The sequence below is a fragment of the Eulemur rufifrons genome, chromosome 20, assembly GCF_041146395.1.
Source record: "Eulemur rufifrons isolate Redbay chromosome 20, OSU_ERuf_1, whole genome shotgun sequence".
Lineage (NCBI taxonomy): Eukaryota > Metazoa > Chordata > Mammalia > Primates > Lemuridae > Eulemur > Eulemur rufifrons.
Window position 1 is genome coordinate 34,675,560 of NC_091002.1, and position 6,000 is coordinate 34,681,559.

Sequence of the window (6,000 nt, forward strand, 5' to 3'; positions counted from 1 at the left end):
TAGAGATTTCTAACAGAAAGATGAGAGACTGTTCAGCTTCAAATCGCTGTTTTATTTGCCTTAATGAAATAAAATGTGGAATTTAATGGAATATGCCACATTAAAAACTAACTTAACTTTTATTCTAATAGCCATGTCTATAGAAGTATAATTTTCAATGAAAGTTGAAATTCTGTAAAATTTAATCACCAACTATCCAGAAAATAGCTGACTATGAAATGTTATAATTTTCATTTCTGTGTTCATTTGTGTCTTGTTTTACTTGCTTTCTATAACTTCTAAAGAACATTACCTTTCTCCAAAAGAGTATATTCTTTGTTAAAAACACCTTTTTGTGATCTTTCCTATTGAAGGAAATCAAAGTATTTTACCCCAAAAATATTTCCTTGACATATTTTGAGATGGTTATTTAGAGAGCTTGCAAAGAGGAATAGCCCTGCAAAGCTGTCTTTTGTGGAGGAGATTTATATCTGTAGAAAAACTAAAATGAAGTAAACAACAGATACAAATGGCTTTGTCGGAAGCCCTGCTTTGTGCAGATCTAGGAAAGATTAACTGAGAATTTGACGACTTTGAAATTCTGACAGGAGAAACTTTAACCATAGACTACTACCTATTTTTTCTAGGGCTTCCCACCTGTGAGTATAGGAGCAATAAGTTCTATTGTTCTATACCACTGTAGGATGACTACAGTTCACAATAATATATTATATAGTTCCAAATCACTAGGAGGAAGATATTGAATCTTCCCAACACCAAGAAATGATAAATGTTTAAGATAAGGGATATGCTAATTACTCTGATCTGATGACTATACATTATATGTATCAAAACATCACTATGTACCCCATGAATGTGTACAATCACTGTCTATTAAAAATAATTTTTTTTTTTACAAAGAGTACATTTATTAGTCAGGCCTTTTCTCCTCTGCCCTCCCCTCCCGTAACCTATCTCATAACACTTCTCCGCTCTATTCTTTCTGTAACTTAAAGAAGATATAAAAGTGTCAACCATCAGCCCGTTTCTTGGAGTTTTGCATTTTGCATGACTCCGGTGCATGTGTTCACATAATAAAATTTGTATGCCTTTTTTTCCCTGTTAATCTATTATTACTTGGTTTTATAGACTCAAATTATTGAAGCTTCAGGGTAAAAATTTAAACTTCTCTCCAATATATGAGTTTAACACGTATACATTGAACACTAAATATGTGTCAGCCACCATCCTAAATGGTCAGGAGAAATTAGCAGCCAAATCAGACAAGGCTGCTGATTGCATTTGCTTCCAAGTTGGGCCGGGGGTGGGGAGACAGATAAAATATAAATGTGTACTTTTACAATATGCCACAGTGATAAATGCTGTAAATAAAATTGAGAAGAGGTAGGTGGATTAAGAATTGTGCTAGTGTCGTTAATTGAGCAGTCAAAGAATATCTCTGATTAAGTGACTCTCTGAGGAAAGTGAGGAAGAGAAGGGTAGGAGTATGAGAGGAAGAGATCTCAGTGAGAGGCAGGAGAGAGTGCAAGGGCCCTGAGGTTAGGAGCACGGTATGGGTTTAGAAAAGTCATAATTGGCCCAGTTTGGCTGCAGCTGAGTAAGGGAGGAAAGTGTCTGAGGCAAGTTGCATAAACACGTCTGATTTAGTAATTTGTGAGCAATGTGCCAAAAGAGATTTTGGAACATGTTAAAGTGACTTTAGCCTAAAGCTGCCTCCTTACATATTTTAAATTTGGCCTAAAGGTTTTTCTGTACCTAATGAACTGTCACCTAACTGGATGTGTAAACAGACTGTAACCGACTCTTGTACCAATCACGGTTTTAGCCAATCATAAGCAGCCAACTATTCAAACCGTGTTTCAATAAGGCTGATGGTGAGTTGTAACCAATTGGCTCTTTATGTCGCACACTTGCATTTTCTGTCTCTTTCCTTTTTCTGTCCATAAATTCTCTCTGACCACGTGGCAGTGGAGTCTGTGAACCTATTCTGGTTCAGGGGCTGGGGGGCAGACTGGTTCCCCAGTTGTTCTTGGCTCAATGAAACTATTAAATTTAATTTGCCTAAAATCTTTCTTTTTTAACAAGCATTGTCTTGAATCAATCAACTTCATGTCTTATGCCATATGACAATTATTCAGCGGACACCAAAATACCATTAGAAGGACAATCTGCAGTGCTGTCAATATTAGTAAACTCTTTGTCTGATGTCTGCAATATAACATGGGCTGTGCAGTTGGGCGGGCCAAAAAGGAAATGCATGTGCTGCTAAATAGTGTCCCACTCCTCTTTTTTAGGAGAGCTCTCTTGCCCCTCTCCCATAATTGTATTGAAATTTATAAACATGTTTCTGCCTAGGCAAAGTCTCAGCGCAGGCTGGGGGTGGAAGGCTGTAAAAATGAGTTAGAAACTCCTTCATTTTTTTTTTTTTTTTTTTTTTAAACCTGGAACGATCCTTTGAATTTTGGTGAAATCTCTTTGACTTCACATATTGAATTCCTAGTGATTAACTTTCAACACAAAGTAACACATTTAAAAATATTTTGAATAGTAGTGTTCAAAGAAAAATTCAAGGCAAATTAAATTGAACAGAGTTTGATTGAGCAAAGAATGATTCAAGAAATCGGGCAGCGCCCCCAAACCAGAACAGGCTCAGTGACTTCATGCTGCTGTGTGGTAGAGCAGGATTTAGGGACAGACAAGGGAAAGCGAGTACAGAAAATGGAAGTGAAGTACAAAAACAGCTGGATTGCCTACAGCTCAGTGTTTGCCTTATTTGAACACAGTGTGACTAGTTGGCTGCTTGTGATTGGTCTAAACTTGGTGATTGGTACAAGAGAAGATCACAGGCTGTTTACGTCTCCAGTTAGGGTACAGTTCATTATCTAGAGAGAAACCTTTAGATCAAACTTAACATATGGAAGAAGGCAGCTTAGGCAAGTGATCAGAAAGGGCAAGTCTGTGTCACAATGTGTCTGTGATGCGTCTAGAGCTACCAAAAATCCTGAGGATTCATGGCCTCCTTCTCCTCAGCCTTCTTTCAGCTCCTAGAATCTGTGAAGTCTCCTCCTTCTCAGGCCTTTCTGTTTGGGTGTACACTGGGATGCTCTGGGGATGCCTAGACCACACCCCAGACACATTAAATCAGGATTGAATCTGGGCTGGGATCCAGGCATCAGCACTTTTAAAGTTCCCCAGGGAATTCCATTTTGCAACCAAGCCTGGCAACCACTGTTGAGCATTTTGTTTCCCAGCCCACCTCCCAATTCCACTTCCTACCTGTTCGTGTTTGATTTCCTGGCTTCTTTTCTCAGAGACACCCTCCCTGACAATTCCTGGCACCAACGCTAAATCAAATCCCACTATTGTCCATGCACCTCCCCTTTAGAAGGTTTTAGCACAGTAGTCATTTTGCATTTCTTTGTGAAAATATTTGCTTAATGTTTGTCTTCTCAAAACTCTTTAAAAATCTTGTTTACTGTGACATCCTACACTTGCAGTTCTGGTGTCCTAATACCAAGAATAATGACTAAATCTGTGTTAAATTATATTCCTACTTTTTTCCAGAATTATTAAGTGACCTCTGTAAGCATACCAAAGTAGCACTGATTGAGGTCAGTTGAGGCAAATTTATTTTCCCTAAACAGGGCTCTGTGGTTCAAACTAAAATAATTGAGAAAACTCCGTATAATAGAAGGCTCTAAGTATAAAGCACGTCCTTATTTTCTTCCAGACAATTTTTGTAAACATGAACCTTGCCTTATGTGCAAGAAATCATATGGTGTTTACAAAATGTGTTCTCTCTTACTTTGCCTGCAAGTTGCATGAAGGAAGAGAGTATGTTTGATTTTCTTACCATTAAATAAATTTCCAGGCCCTAGCACTTGGCACCCAGTAAACATTTGGTAACTATTTGTTGAGTAGGTGAACCGGAAAGAAGAAAGGTACTCTACAGATTTGTTTTATTTTTCAGATAATTCCAATTTGGTTAAGGAGGAAAAGCAATGATCTTTATTCCTGGCTGGATATTAGCATCACCTGGGATAGGAAGTGTTGCATAATATCCAATGCCTTGACCCCACACCAAACCAACCCCAAAAAACAGAATCTTGGAAGTTGGGGCACTGTTTTTCCATTTGAGGCATTTTATTTTCTATTACTGTTTAATCAATTACCTGCTTAATTACCAGTTTAATTTAGCAACTTAAAACAGTACAAAATTATTACCATACAGTTTCTGCAGGTCGGAAGTTCAGCTGGATTCTTTGCTCAGGTCCTCATTGAGTTGAAATCAATTTGTTGGCCAGGGCTGCAGTTCTCTCTGGGGCTCTTGGTTCTCTTCTAAGCTCTCTGGTTGTTGGCAGAATTCATTTCATTGTGGGTATAGGACTGAGGTCCCTATTGTCTGTCTAGCTGTGGTCTGGGGACCACACTTAGTCTCAGGAGGCCACTCTGATGTCCTAACGTGACCCCCTCTAGCTCAGCAGCAGAGAACCTCCTTGCTGTTAAATCCATTTCATGCTTCAAATCTCTCTGACTTCTCTTCAGTGACCAGCTGGACAAAACTCTCTGCTTTTAAAGGGCTTGGATAATTAGGTCTGGCCTACCCAGATAATATTCCTTTCTTACAGTCAACTGTGCCATAAAACATAATTTGATCACAAAAGTAAAATCCATCAAATTTACAGTCCTGGAGATGGGTGTGCAGGACATCTTGGAGACTATCTTAGAATTCTGTGTGCCAAAATCAGTATTAAGCAACTCTTCAGCTGAGATTGGGCACCACCAGATGAAATGTATCAAATAATTCAAACAGAAAACTATTAAATGACCTTCCGATACAATGATTTTTGAAAGAAATATATATTCCAATCATCAAAAAATTTCCCCAATCAGGGGACATCAATAGAAATTCTAACTGTGAGATAGCAGGGATTTACTTAGGGCACAACGTGAATCACAGTAGAGATAGCATCTGAGTTTAAATACCCATGGGATTTAAACTAAACCATTTCTGAACTCTGGTGTATCTGTTAGGGTTGCAACCAGAAACAGAGCTCACCCAGACAGTTCCCCTGAAGAGATGTTGGTGAAAAGACTAATTACTGAGATTGTGGGTGGGGCTCAGGGAGAAATCAAGGGATGGAGAAACAGAGAGATGGTAGACTATTACCACCAGGGACAAACTGATGTCTCTGGAGTCCATGGAGTGGTCGCTGTCCAACAGTTAGGAAGATGACAAGGACCTCAGTCCTTTAAGTATGGAGGAGGTTGTAGATGGGAGGGACACACCTATTGTCAGAGATGAGGTAGGGAAGTGGGGATGGAGCAGGCAAAAATGGTCTGACTTTTTTCACTTCTCATCCTCTGCTCTCCTGCCAGCACTTCCTGTGGCCCCACAGAAGTGGAAGACGCTGCCCAGAGGGAAGAGACTTTCTGGGGTACAAAGCAGGGTAGAGAATGGGAGGAGGGAAATGGAACAGGCAAATGAGAATAATCATCACATCTTGAAGATGATTATTTTTTCAGACTGAGAAAATATGTTTTGGAAATTCAAAAGTGGTATAACATGGGAATTCTTTATACCTTATAAAATAATTTACCAAACAAGTTTCCTATATTGGTAGGCATGGCCAGTTAAATCACTGACTCATCAGCTCTGGGCCCAGAATTCCCCTCTAGCTTTATTTTTAACTTTTCTAGGTCCATGAAGATTAGCTGTTGGGAAACGAGGTTGGTAGTGGGGTAGGAGGCAGAGAAAGGGAAATTGAAAATGTATGCTTTTTGTTTTCAAGACCAATCATATACATGCCTTTAAAATAGTATAAGCACAAAGTTAACTTGGTAATAGAATGAGTAATTGGATGGATGAATTAGGACATTCCTAGGTGATATGTCTCACACAAAATATGTGTCATCTACTTGAGAGGTATGAGTAAAATGAAGACAAATAGTAAAATAGTATTTTAGCAGACATAGACTTTAAAAATGTTAATTTCTAAT